General features: G+C 36.5%; 1 protein-coding gene and 1 pseudogene across 2 annotated transcripts in view; both read right to left on the bottom strand.

Annotated features, from left to right (window-relative positions):
* The window catches only part of ALMS1 (ALMS1 centrosome and basal body associated protein), a 221,054-nt gene that overhangs the window by 132,708 nt on the left and 74,659 nt on the right, over positions 1-13,687 (bottom strand). The window lies entirely within an intron of this gene.
* On the bottom strand, positions 3,408-6,691 carry LOC101009584 (annotated as a pseudogene). The gene has a single exon (XR_162293.5). The product of XR_162293.5 is annotated as a 60S ribosomal protein L3 pseudogene (transcript).

Raw genomic sequence — 13,687 nt, 5'->3', positions numbered from 1 at the left:
TTGAAAACTGGACATATTGAATATTATAATGTGACAACTCTGGATACTGGAATTCTCCCCCTTCCCTGGAGTTTGCTGTTACTGCTTGTTGTAAGTGTTGTTTACTGACTATTTCATAAAGTTTACATTCTTTGTTGTACATGGAAGTGAAGTCTGTGCTCACTTAGCTTCAGGGTCAACTACTGTTTTGACCGTTTCCTTAAACACCTGCAGCCAAGGAAACAAAAAAGGTAATAGGAAAGAAAAAAAACCAGTCCCAGTCTTTTTGCTCTGTGTTGCGGCATTTCATGAAAACTTAGCCAGACTGTTCACAACTCTATCTTAACCTTCACATCCTACTTAGTGAGGCAGAGCCGGAAGGTCAGCTAGTGGTGAAAGCTTAGGGTCTTCTCAAGCCTTCTGTAAGGAGTTGTCCAATCCTAGGCATGTACATAGCATTCTCAATTTCTCAGCATATACAAAAGCATTTAAAAGTCCTTATACCACCCTGTATCTCCTTTTCAACTGTTCCTTCCTGGCTTTTTGTCTACCTATTCATTGTCCTAATTTTTATCCTGACTCAGACTTCTACAGTTGATACTCTGGCTTTTAAATACTTTTGACACGTGATGACGGATAAGCCACCCCAGTCCCCGGAAAGCTCTGAGTTGTGTAAAACAAAAGGAAGCTCTATACCGGTCCTTCAGAGACTTCAGACAGGTTAAAACAATCACAATCTTTTGAGAGCAAGATCTGTACTAACCCTTCCGGTGCTAACAGCCTGCACCATGAGTGTAAGCTGCTGTTTTCAAAGCCATTATTAATCTAGGCACAAGGAATGGTAGGTGAGCAATTTAAGGTGCCATCGTGTTTTTCTGCAGTGCTACAGCTCCTTACTTTTCCTGTTTTTTTAATGTTAACTAAATTCCAGAGTTCTATAAAAATTAATTCTGATAGTTTCTGGAAGCTAACTAGGTGTTTTTGTAAGAACCCTAGAGTTCCCTACTCCACCACATTATATGACTTCTCTCACAAATGTTTTATATGCATAACAAAAGTATTTGCCTTTATTATGCTGATTGCAAATTTCAAATACATATTCTTTATCATATTTGAGGTGTTATTCTACTGTAAAGAAATATTCTTCTAAAGAAATATTTTTAATTACAGATTTTTAAATTCCCAAATACTTTTTGGAGCTTAATGAATTATGACTTCTCCATTAGATCTACTAATGTAAAAACTTATTCATAAATTTCCTAATATTGAACTACCTGCTTTGCCTGTGATACCTATGTAACATCAATTCCCAATTCCCCCTTCCTCCCAGTCCTTGGCAATCACCATTCTACTCTCTGTTTTCTGAATTTGACTATTTTTAGATATTTCACGTAAGTGAAATCATTCAGTATTTGTCCTTCTGTGACTGGATTATTTATGTCTTACAGGGTCATCCATGTTGTCACATACACCAAGACCTCCTTAAGGTAGAATAATATTCCATTGTATGTATATACTACATTTTCTTTATCCATTCATCTATCAATGTTTATACATCTTGTTTATGTATCTTGGCTATTGTGATTAATGCTATTGTGAACATGGGATCTCCTCAAGATTCTGATTTCATTTCCTTTGGATATGCACCCAGAAGTGGGATCATATGGTAATTCTATTATTTTTTTTTTAGGAATCTCCATACTATTTTCCACAACGGCTACACTATTTTACACGCCCATCTACAGTGTTCAGGGTTCTAATTTCTCCACATCCTCTCCAACACCTGTTACAGTTTGTTTTGTTTTGATATCAGCCATCCTAACAGATATGAAGTGGTAAGTCATTGTGGTTTTGATTTGCATTTTCCTGATGACTGGCGATATTGAGTATCTCTTCATATACAGCACCTTACACATTTGTATGTTTTAAGAAATGTTCATTTAAGTCTTTTACCCATGTTTTAACCAGGTTATTTGTTTTTTGTTTTGGGGATTTTTTTTTTCTTTTTTTTCTTTTGGCTGTTGATTTGCAGGTGTTCCTTATATACTTTGGATATTAACCCCTCATTAGATACATGGTTTACAAATATTTTCTCCTATTCCATAGATTACCAGTTCATTCTCTTAACTGTTTCCTTTGCTGTGCAAAAGCTTTTTAGTTTGATGCAGTCCTGTTTGTCTATTTTTTAAATTGCTTTTGCTGTAGCTATAAGTTGTTTTATGTAAGACTTTGGTAACCACAAAGAAAATACCTATAGAAGATACACAAAAGAAAAAGAAAAAAAAATGAAGGATCAAAGCAAAATCAACAAATTACAAAGGAAGACAGCAAGAGAGGAGAAAAGGGACGAAAGAACTGTAAGAAAGAAAACAATTAACAAAATGGAACTAGTTAGTCTTTCCCTATCAATAATTTACTGTAAATGCAGTAAACTCCCTAATCAAAAGACATATAGTGGCTGAATTAATTTTAAAAATAAGATCCAACTATATGCTATCTACAAGAGACTCACTTTAGATTTAAGGACACACAGGCTGAGAGTGAAGGAACAGGAAAATATACTCCATGCAGATAGCAACCAAAAGAGCACAGTTGTGGCCATACTATCAGACAATATAGACTTTAAATAAAAAACCATCCCAAGAGACAAAGAAGGTCATATGATAAGAGAGTCAATTCATCAGGAAGATAACACAAGTATAAACATATATACATTCAACATCAGAGCACCTAAATATATAAAGCAGACCGGGCGCGGTGGCTCAAGCCTGTAATCCCAGCACTTTGGGAGGCCGAGATGGGCGGATCACGAGTTCAGGAGATCGAGACCATCCTGGCTAACACGGTGAAACCCCGTCTCTACTAAAATACAAAAAAAAATTAGCCGGGCGAGGTGGCAGGCGCCTGTACTCCCAGCTACTCGGGAGGCTGAGGCAGGAAGAATAAATGTGAACCGGAGGCCGGAGGCACACAGTGAGGCAGCTGAGATCCGACCACTGCACTCCAGCCTGGGCAACAGAGCCAGACTCCATCTCAAAAAAAAAAAAAAAAAAAAAAAAAAAAAAAAAAAAAATATATATATATATATATATATATATATATATATATATATAAAGCAAACACTGACGGAACTGAAAGGAAAAATAGCAATACAATAGAAGATGTCAGTACTCCATTTTCAATAATGAATAGAACACACATATACTGAATATTCCACCTAACAGTTGCAGAATACACAGTCTTCTCAACTGCACACAGAACATTCTCCAGGAAAGATCACATATTAAGTCATAAAACAAGTCTGAACAAATTTAAGAAGACTGAAATGATACCAAGCTTTTTTTCCCAAGCACAATAGACTAAAATTAGAAATCAGTAACAGAAGGAAAACTGGGAAAATCACAATTATGTGGTAATTAACAACACACTCTTTTTTTTTTTTTCCAGTGGAAAATAACTTTTATTGAGACCCCACCAGCTGCAAAATCTGCTCCTGGCATTAAGCTCCTTCTTCCTTTGCAATTCGGTCTTTCTTGAGTGGACCCATGAATGCTTTCTTCTCTTCCATGGTCTGGAAGTGGCCATGGCCAAACTTGAAGGTGGTGTCAATGAACTTAAGGTCAATCTTCTCCACAGCCCGCTGCTTCATCTGGGCCAGCAAGGACTTGCGGAGCGTGCACATCCGCTTCTTCGTTCCCACCACACAGCCTTTCAGCATGACAAAGTCATTGGTCACTTCACCATAGTGGACAAAGACACCCAGAGGGTTGATGCTCTTTCAGGCAGGTCATAGTCAGTGGAAGCATTGTTCTTGATCAGCTTGCCGTCTGTGATAAGGCAGCCCTGGCCAATCTTAAAGATCTTCTTGTTGATCTCAGTGTGGTGATGGTAGCCTTTCTGCCCAGCACATGCCACAGAGAAGGCCACACAAGCAGGATGCCATGCCCCAATACAGGCCACCTTGCACAGACCTCGGTGGGTCTTGCGGGGCAGCTTCTTGGTGTGCCTTTGTAGCCTTTGCCTTTGGTCACCCTGATGACGTCGATCATCTCATCCTGCCCAAACACTTGGTTCACAGGTACCTGCTGCTCGAGCCTCTCACGGGCCCAGTCCAGCTTCTCGGCCACGGTGCCTCCATTCACCTGGATCTCCATCAGGTGGGCCTTCTTCTGGCGCAGAGGAAGCAGGTGCATCTGGGTGTGGGCAATGACACAGATGACTTGGCAGTACTTCTTCATGCTGCTGAAGTCCTTCTCCAGCTGCTTCTTGCCATCCTCATCCTGCCATTTCTTGCAGTACTTGGTAAAGGCCTTCTTCTTAGATTTATGCCAGTTCTTATAGAAATGCCTCTTGCATTCATCACTGATGTGCTCAGCGAAGACAGTCTTGAAGGTCCGGAGGCCTCGAGGGGTTTCCATGTAGCCCACAATGCCCACAACCACCATGGGTGGCGTCTCCACAATAGTCACAGCCTCCACCACCTCCTTCTTGTTCACCTTGGATCCTGGCCTGTCAACTTCCCGCACGATGTGGGTCATGCCAGCCTTGTATCCCAGGAAGGCTGTGAGGTGGACCGGCTTAGACGGGTCATCCTTAGGGAAGCTCTTGACCTTCCCGCGATGCCTGCTGCTGCGCTTCCGAGGCAGGAAGCTGAGGGACCCATGCCTGGGAGCGGATAACTTTTTGTGAGACATCATGCAATCAAATCCCACCGGTAGAGCAACAACACTCTTAAACAACCAGTGGATCAAAGATGAGATCAAGGAAAATTAAAAAATATCTTAAGACAAAAATACAACAAATGAAAACTTACGGGACGAAGCAAAATCAGGACTAAGAGGGAAGTTTCTAATGATAACTGTCTGTTTTCAAAGGAAGAAAGATCTCAAATAAGCAACTCAACTTTACACCTCAAGGAACTAGAAAAAGAAGAACAAAACCAAGCCCAAAGTTAGCAGAAAGAATGAAAGAATAAAAATTAGAGCAGAAATGAAAAACAGGGAGAAATCAACTAAACTGTTAGTTTTGAAAAGGTAAAAACAATGTTAAACATTTAGCTAGACTAAGAAAAAACTAGAAGACTCAAATAAATAAAATTAGAAATAAAAGTGGAGACATCACACTGATGTGAAAGATTCATAATTTCAGGTATGTCTTCTGAGGTTTTTGTTAATGTCCTCAAATAAATTAGGAAGTTTTTATTAGTGTATTAGAACTCTTTATATAGCACAGGAGTTATCCATTACCTGATAGCTTGAGTCACCCACATAAACATCTAAGTCAGGCATTGTTTTTTTCTTTTTGTTAAGAATATACCAAAAAGTTGATAGAATGTTAAAATAAACATGTGAATTCCTTCTACTTAGATTCAACAACTGTCGAACAATTTCCCCTATCCCTCCACAAAGCTTTATCCTTCCACAAAGACACTGTGATTTGACACTTCAACCCTAAATAATTCACTTATCATATAACCACAATGTCATTATCACACCCAGCAAATACTCCATAATGTTACCTAATATTGAGCTAGGTCAGGTACTTTACTTGGAAGCCAAATGTTTGATCAATAAAGTTTTCCTCTCTCAGTCATGTTTACTCTATTACACATTTCTGTTTAATTACATTATCTAAGAAAATCAGTCATTTCATGAAAATTTTATACCTAACAAGAAAAGAGTTATACTTTATTTTCTCTCATTATTTCAAATTTTCTCAGTGGTATTATCTGGCATGCTCCTTTTCATTTATAACATTGTATGTTTTTCCTTCTCCTCTTCTAGCTAGTCAGAGCTTTCTTTTGATTTGGAATTTTTTCAAGGTCCAAATCTAGACTTTAATGCTCAATTCTATTTTTCTGTTTTCTAGTTAATTGATAGATTTTATTTTATAATTTCCTTCTTACTACTTTTGTAGTTTGGTTTGGTTTATTTTAGAGTATAAGTAAAGTTTATTTCATGGTTTTTTGTCTAAACGTGTTGAGTTATTGGTTCATATACTAAATGACATAAAGAATTGACTTCAAACTTTTCTTCTCTTCTTCTATTACCAAACAGAAAAGAGAAGGAGAAGAGACAGTATTCTGCCAAGAGAGATCAGTAAATCCTTGGGTACAGCGTGAATCTCATTCTCATAGCATGGAACAGGCCAAAATGATCTCAATAGTTTTTGACAACAAGCAATCTAACAGAGTTTCCTTTAGGAGCCTACGAATGCATTTCTGTGGGGTAGAGGGCAGTAAGATAAATCCTCATTGTGGTTTGGAATTGTATCTGAACATAAAATTTGTACCTTGATGTAGAAAACAAAGAGAAAAAGGACAGAAGCAGGTTCCTCCTTATCATTAATTACTTTAAAAGCAAATAAATTATCCAATCAAAAGACAGAGATTGGCAGAATGCTCCAAGTATATACTGTCTATTATAGACTCACTTACATGCTACAACATGGATGAACCACATGCGACTAAGTGAAATAAGCCAGTCACCAAAAGACAAATATTGTATTATTCCATTTATAGGAAGTACTCAGAGTAATCAAAATCATACGAAACAAAAAGGAAAATGGTGGTTGCCTGCGGCAGATGGGAAGAGAACGAGAAGTTACTATTTAATGGGCAAAAGTTTCAGTTTCACAAGATGAAAAGAGTCTTGGAGATGGATGGTAGTGGTGGTGGTTGCACAACAATATGAATGTACTTAACACCAGTAAACTGTACATTTAAAAATAGTTAAGAGGTAAATTCTGTGTTATGTGTATTTTACCATGATAAAAAAAATTTAAAGAAACATCTGCCTTGATTCATTGAAGCAGTCTGTGCCAGCTGGATATAGAGTCTTATTAATAAATATAATTTATTTCTCTATGCACTTAGCCTTTCAAATGAAATTTTACTATTCTCTAATAAAACATCTCATAAATCTTGTTAGATTTACACCTTGATGCTTTTTATAAAGTTTTTGCTATGATTAGAAATGGTTGCCTTTTTAAAGTTCCTTTTCTATTTCAATTGTATCTCTTGTTCAATGTTTCTTTTTAATTAATATACCATAAATCATTAATAAGGTGTACAAATCTGAAGTCAGGCAGTTTATTTTTTATATGTGTTGACAGCAATGTAAATACTGCCCATATCCAGATATACAAAACTTCCTATACCTGAGAAGACCTCTTGTGCCTCTTCCTGGTCAATAACACACACCTGACTCCACCAGAGGTAACCATTCTTATCACTTTTTTCACCATTGGTTAGTTTTTGAATTTCAGACGAATGGAATTATTCAGTATGGCTCATTTGTGTCTCGCTTTTCTGCTAACCACAACATGTGTGACAGCTTTCAAAGTTGTTGAGGCAGTAGTAGTTTGCTCTCTTTTATGGCTACACAGGATTTCACTGTATGAATAAAGCATAATTGATTCATCTGTTCTACTCCTGATATACATTTATATAGTTTTCAGTTTGAGGCTACTATAATTGTTATTGACCATGTCTTCTACTGAACATAGGTACTGATATTTCTTGAGTATGCACCTAAAAAGAAGTAGTAATGAAGTGTCCCAGGTCAGGTATATGTTTACCATTATGAAATAATTGTAAATTATTTTAAGAGTTTTGTACCAGTTTACCTTCCCATCAGCAATAAATGACTGTTCCAGTTGCTTCATAACTTTACCAATATTTAGTATTGTTCTCTTTTTAATTTTAGCTACTCTGATATGAAGCAGTATCTCATTATGGTTAATTTGCATTACCTAAGAGGCAGTGATATTGAGAATGTTTTCAAATGCTTATTGGCCACTTGGATATCTTCATTTATGAGACACCTATTGAAGTCTTTGGGTAGGAAAAATGGATTTGCATGAGTTCCTTATATATTCTAGATTTATGTCCCTTATCAAATATATGTATCCGAAATGCCCTCTTCCACTGTGTAGCTTGACTTTTCACTCTTCATGGTGCCTTTTGATTACCAGACGTTCTTAATTTTCATGAAGAGCAATTTATCAATCCTTTATTTTATGGATAGTGTATTTTTGTTCTTGAGAAACCTTTGCCTAACCCAACATCATGAAGAGATTTTCAAGCAACTTTATTTTACTTTTCAACGTAAAGTCTATGATCCATCTCAAATTAATTTTGTAGTAAGGTATGATGTAGGGGACAGGGTTATCGTAGAAATTATAACACATATAGTTATCAAGCTAAAGTAAATAATACCTAACTTTTTCCCAGTTAAGAAACTTGGAAAAAGATTAACTCCATTTATACAGCTTCAAACCTGTACGATATTGTTGTCATATATTTTAAGTTTCTGCCACATTTTATCTCAGTCATGAAGGTCCTAGTATTTTTGTTTCATATACTTAAGTATTTAGCTTTATTTATCCACATACTTAACACATCTTTTGCTCTTTAATATTTCCTATATCACAAATTTCCCATATTAGATTATTTCCCTTTAGTCTGAGGTAACCACTTAGAAATTTTTAATGAGAGTTGAATGAACTGTTATTGTCCAAAATCACTTTTATATTACCACATTCTTAAAACAGATTTTCCCTGACACGCAATTCTAGGTAGATATAATTTATTTTCTTTCAGCACACTGAAGGTATTATCCTAATATATCACCTTTCACTGTTGAAACAAATCAAAATGGAAATTTAAAAATATCTGGAATGGTATAATAATAATTATATTACATATAAAACTTGTAGGTTGAAAGAGATTTGGGGCTGGGAAAGAAATTCAATCTGTTGCAGGCATGATGAGCAGAGTGGCTGAGGGAGAAACATACAAGGGAATTTAAACAAGTAACTAAATATATGGAGGATAATGGGAGCCAAGTTTCTTACTATCAGAGAAGTGAATTACAAATAAAGAAAGAAAAAAAGGCTAGAATAACCCTGTAGTACTGGAATGGAACTGGATGTACTAGTATAAACTCACAGCTTTCATTTTATAATAAAAGTAATAGATAAGGAAACAGGCATACAGAGGAGAGGGGGTTGTGTGTGCAATTATGTATATACACATCATCTGCTGAAAAGGCATAAAGGCAACAGTATCATAGTATCAATAAGCACACCAAGCATACATATCTTAGTTTCTACATGCTATTCTCTGCTAAAAAGAACCAGGGCCCCTTGGAGAAACAGACAGCTCTAGGGTTGGTAGAAAGAAAATATAAGATATTCCTAGAGTATCTTCCTATCTTAGAAAGTGGGTGAATGCTCATGAAATGATGGGATCATGAGAAAAACACACAGGCACCAGCTTAAAATGGTTCTCATGGGCAAGTGTGGGGTAATTTGAGTATAAAAATAAACAATGATAGTGATAGGTTGTGACCCTTTGAGAAGAAAAATCCAAGAGCCCATAATGATATAAATAAATAAATGGAGAAGGGACACTTTTAACTTACCACAGAATTCCAATGAATGAATGCTGAAGTGATGATAGAATTTTTTTCGATCACCAAATTAAAGCTATTTTATTAATAAATTATTCAGGCAAGTATAAACACTAGAGCCTAAACTAGAGATATTTACAGTCTCAAAGAATCTCTTCATAATATTTATTAACTGCTTATTAATTAATATGTAAAACACACAAACCAGCAGATACCATCTTAACTAAGTGGTCGAGTTAACATTACAAGTATTGAGACAAATCAACATAATGTGTCTCCTGACAAGCATGAAAAGCCCATCACTTCTGTGGCTTTCCTACATAAAAATCAAATCTGAATCAAATCATGGTAACACAGCAGATAAACTCAATTTGAGTGGAATCTGCAAAGTAATTAGCTTGTACTCTTCAAAAATGTCAGTCATGAAAGAAAGAAAAAACAGAAGAAACACCCTATACTAAAAAAAATCATTTAAAACATAACAAACACTGAAATAATTTATAAAAGGTTTTTCATCAACATTAATATCTACAGGGACATTCAAAAGCTGTATGTGACAAGGGACAACTCTTCATTGTGTGGAACTGTCTTGTATATTACAGAAATAGTAACATACCTGACACCTATCTACTGCATTCCAGAAACAATCCCCAATTACAGTGATGACCCAAGAAAAATCACATAAATTTCCAAAATATCTCTTTGGGAGCCATTTACTATCCCTGTCAAGAACCATTGCCTTCCACAATCTAGTCTTCTCCCTTTCACTCTCGCTCTCAAACACACTGGCCTCCTCCCTTTCCTTTAGCACCCCTCCCTTTCCTTTAACACTCCCATTCCTTTCACACTCTACCTCAGCAACTGTGTGCATGCTATTTCTGTCTGGAATACTCTTGTCACTCATAACTGCCTTGTTTCTCACCTTACTCAGATATTTAACTCAATACCTCTTTCTCAGGTTCTGCATTGACCATTCTGCTTTGTCTCCCTGGCTCTTATCCCACCATCTGACATTTATTTTACCTGTTTGGTTGTTATTCATATACTCTCACTTAATGTAAGCTCATGATGTGTTTGTCTATTTTGTTCAGTGGTGTGTCCTCAGCCTATAGATGAGTGATGACACATATTAGGCATTCAATATGTATTTTTGGAATTAATAAATAAATGTTCAACAGTAGGGTAGTGAATAAATTGTTATGTTCATACAACGTGGTATTATATACCTATGTAAAATTATCCTTTTAGAGAAGCTTTAAAGGGAAATCCTAATATATTTAAGTTAAAAAAATATGGCCGGGCGCGGTGGCTCACGCCTGTAATCCCAGCACTTTGGGAGGCCGAGGCGGGCGGATCACAAGGTCAGGAGATCAAGACCACGGTGAAACCCCGTCTCTACTAAAAATACAAAAAAAAAGATTAGCCGGGCGCGGTGGCGGGCGCCTGTAGTCCCAGCTGTTCGGGAGGCTGAGGCAGGAGAATGGCGTGAGCCCGGGAGGTGGAGCTTGCAGTCAGCCGAGATCACGCCACTGCACCACTCCAGCCTGGGCGGCAGAGCGAGACTCTGTCTCAAAAAATAAAAATAAAAAGAAAATAATAATAAAAGGTCCAAAACTGTACACAGTGTGGCCAATACGGGTTCCCTAAGAACAAGGCATATCTAGTCAAACGCTATTTCGCAACTACTCAGTTAATAGACTGAAGAAAGTCGATCATAAGATGGTGAAACATGAGATGGATGAATGACAGTATCATGAAGTACTCACCATAAGTGTGAGAGTAATCTTTATTCAAAAGTTTTAGACGTTTTTTTTTTTTTTTTTTGAAACAGAGAGTCTCCCTCTGTCGCCTAGGCTGGAGTGCACTGGCACGATCTTGGCTCACTGCAATCTCCGCCTCTTAGGTTCAGGCAATTCTCCTGCCTCAGCTTCCCGAGTAGCTACTATTTCAGGCATGCACCATGACACCCAGGTAATTTTTGTATTTTTAGTAGAGACGGGGTTTCAAACGTTGGCCAGACTGGTCTCAAACTCCTGACCTCAAATGATCCACCCACCTCGGCTTCCCAAAGTGCTAGGATTATAGGCATGAGCCACCACGCCCAGCCGAAAGTTTTAGACTTTTTATCCATAACCCTTAGTGAACATTTTTATCACTAATTTGGATAAAAATGCTTATCAAATATACAAATGGCACAAAGCTGAAAGGGATATTTTAATAAAATAAATGACCAAATTTAGATTAAAAATCATTCCAACAGGCTTGAACACTGATATAAAAGCAATAAAAAGAAATACAGGAGAGTTAAAAAGTATTATATAGGGCCAGGCGTAATGGCTCACGCCTGTAATCCTAGCACTTTGGGAGGCCGAGGTGGGCGCATCACTTGAGGTCAAGAGTTCAAGATCAGCCTGGCCAACATAGTGAAACCCCATCTCTACTAAAAACACAAAAATCATCTGGGCGTGGTGTCACACGCCACTCACGTAGCTGTAATCTCAGCTACCCAGGAGGCTGAGGCAGGAGAATCACTTGAAGCTGGGACGTGGAGTTTGCAGTGAGCCGAGATCATGCCACTGCACTCCAGCCTGGGCAATAAAATGAGACTCTGTCTCAAAAAAAGAGAATTAAAAAAAAAAAAAAGTATTACATACATACAAGAAATGAGAATAGAAATCTTGGCAGCAGTTCATGGTTTTTGGTTTGGTTTTGTTTTGCTTTTTTCCTACAGCTTTAAGGTTTGAAAGCAGTATATGGTTGTTTTTTTTTAATGCCCAATTATGCTGTGACCATTAAAGATCTCACAGTACACTGACAGAAAGAGAATTACTAAATATATTTCATGCTGGTCAGATCAGAAGTGAAATTGTGTTTCATCTAATTCAGGACACCTTATTTTAAGAAAAACACAGACAAACTAGAGTCTACCCAAAGGAAGGCAACTTGCATGCTGAGGGATCTGGAAATATGAACACAAGAAAACAATTTTTAAAAATAGGGAAACACAAATCACTGAGAAAACTGTACTTTTAAACAAATGATGCTAGGGTAGTGCTCACTTTGGCAGAATATATACAAATGGTGCTAAGATAACCAATTGTTCATTTTACTATTCTTATTATTTTGTCAATTTTGTTTTTCACAAGCATATATGTAAAACCTAAAATCCAATCTAATTTGTACTTTTCAAACACTTTTCCAAAACTGAGATAATCCAAATAAACTATATCACTGGAGAATAGTTTTCTAATAAACTTTGTATGAATCAGGCCATGAAATCCTTGTATGATAACTATATCAATTCTTACAGGATTAATAATAGTAATAATAGCTACCAGTTATTGAGTACTAACTAGATATCACATATTCTACTAAGCATTTTATAGGCATTATCTCACATAATCCACACCAAAACCCTCTAAGATAGGCATTATTATATCCTATTAAGCAAAATAGCAGACAAAATGTCTTAACCACAGAATGAATAAATTATTATGTAATCACACACTGAAATACTGTACAGTAATAAGGAATAAATGAAAACTATGTACATCTACATAGAAGCAGCTCAAAACCCTAAGACTGTGTGAAACACCCAGTTCTCAAAAGAATATGTATCTTATTGATTCCATCTATAGAGTTCAAAACCATACTGAAGAGCAGGCAAATCATTATATATCAAAATAAGAAATAAAAAAGATATGACTGGGAAAGGAGAAACAAAGAACTTCAACAGTATTTAGTAATGTTCTATTTCTCAACCTGGATAGTCAATATGCGGGAATTATTATTTACTTGCTGCTATTCTTTACATAAATGATTCATATATACTCTTTCCTACATATGAAATAGTTAATAGAAGGAAAATAAATATGTACTATTAAAATGAAAGTCATTTATATATAAGCTATTATAGCTGTGTACTCAAGCATTTAAAATAAACATTTGAAAATAGCTGGACTTCATCTAGATTTCAAGATACCACTTTCAAGAGAAAATAACGGTGACATTCAGTCTTCTCTGTTCTAAAAAATATTGATAAAACAAGCAAATCAGTTCTTACTTTTCTAAGAAGATAAATTTTTCAAAATATGAACTTGGAATGAATAAAAACTTCACATATCTAGACTGTAAGTATCTAATACTTACATCTTAACTTTTGAAAAATTAAGATGCCCACCTAGGCACAGTGGCTTATGCCTGTAATCCCAACATTTTGGGAGGCGAAGGCAAGAGGATCACTTGAGTCCAAGCGTTCAAGACCAGCCTGGGCAATGTAGAGAGACCCTGTCTCT

Source organism: Papio anubis, chromosome 14 (assembly GCF_008728515.1).
Source record: "Papio anubis isolate 15944 chromosome 14, Panubis1.0, whole genome shotgun sequence".
NCBI lineage: Eukaryota > Metazoa > Chordata > Mammalia > Primates > Cercopithecidae > Papio > Papio anubis.
Note: the sequence above shows the minus strand (reverse complement) of the source record. Positions and strands in the feature narration are given on the sequence as shown.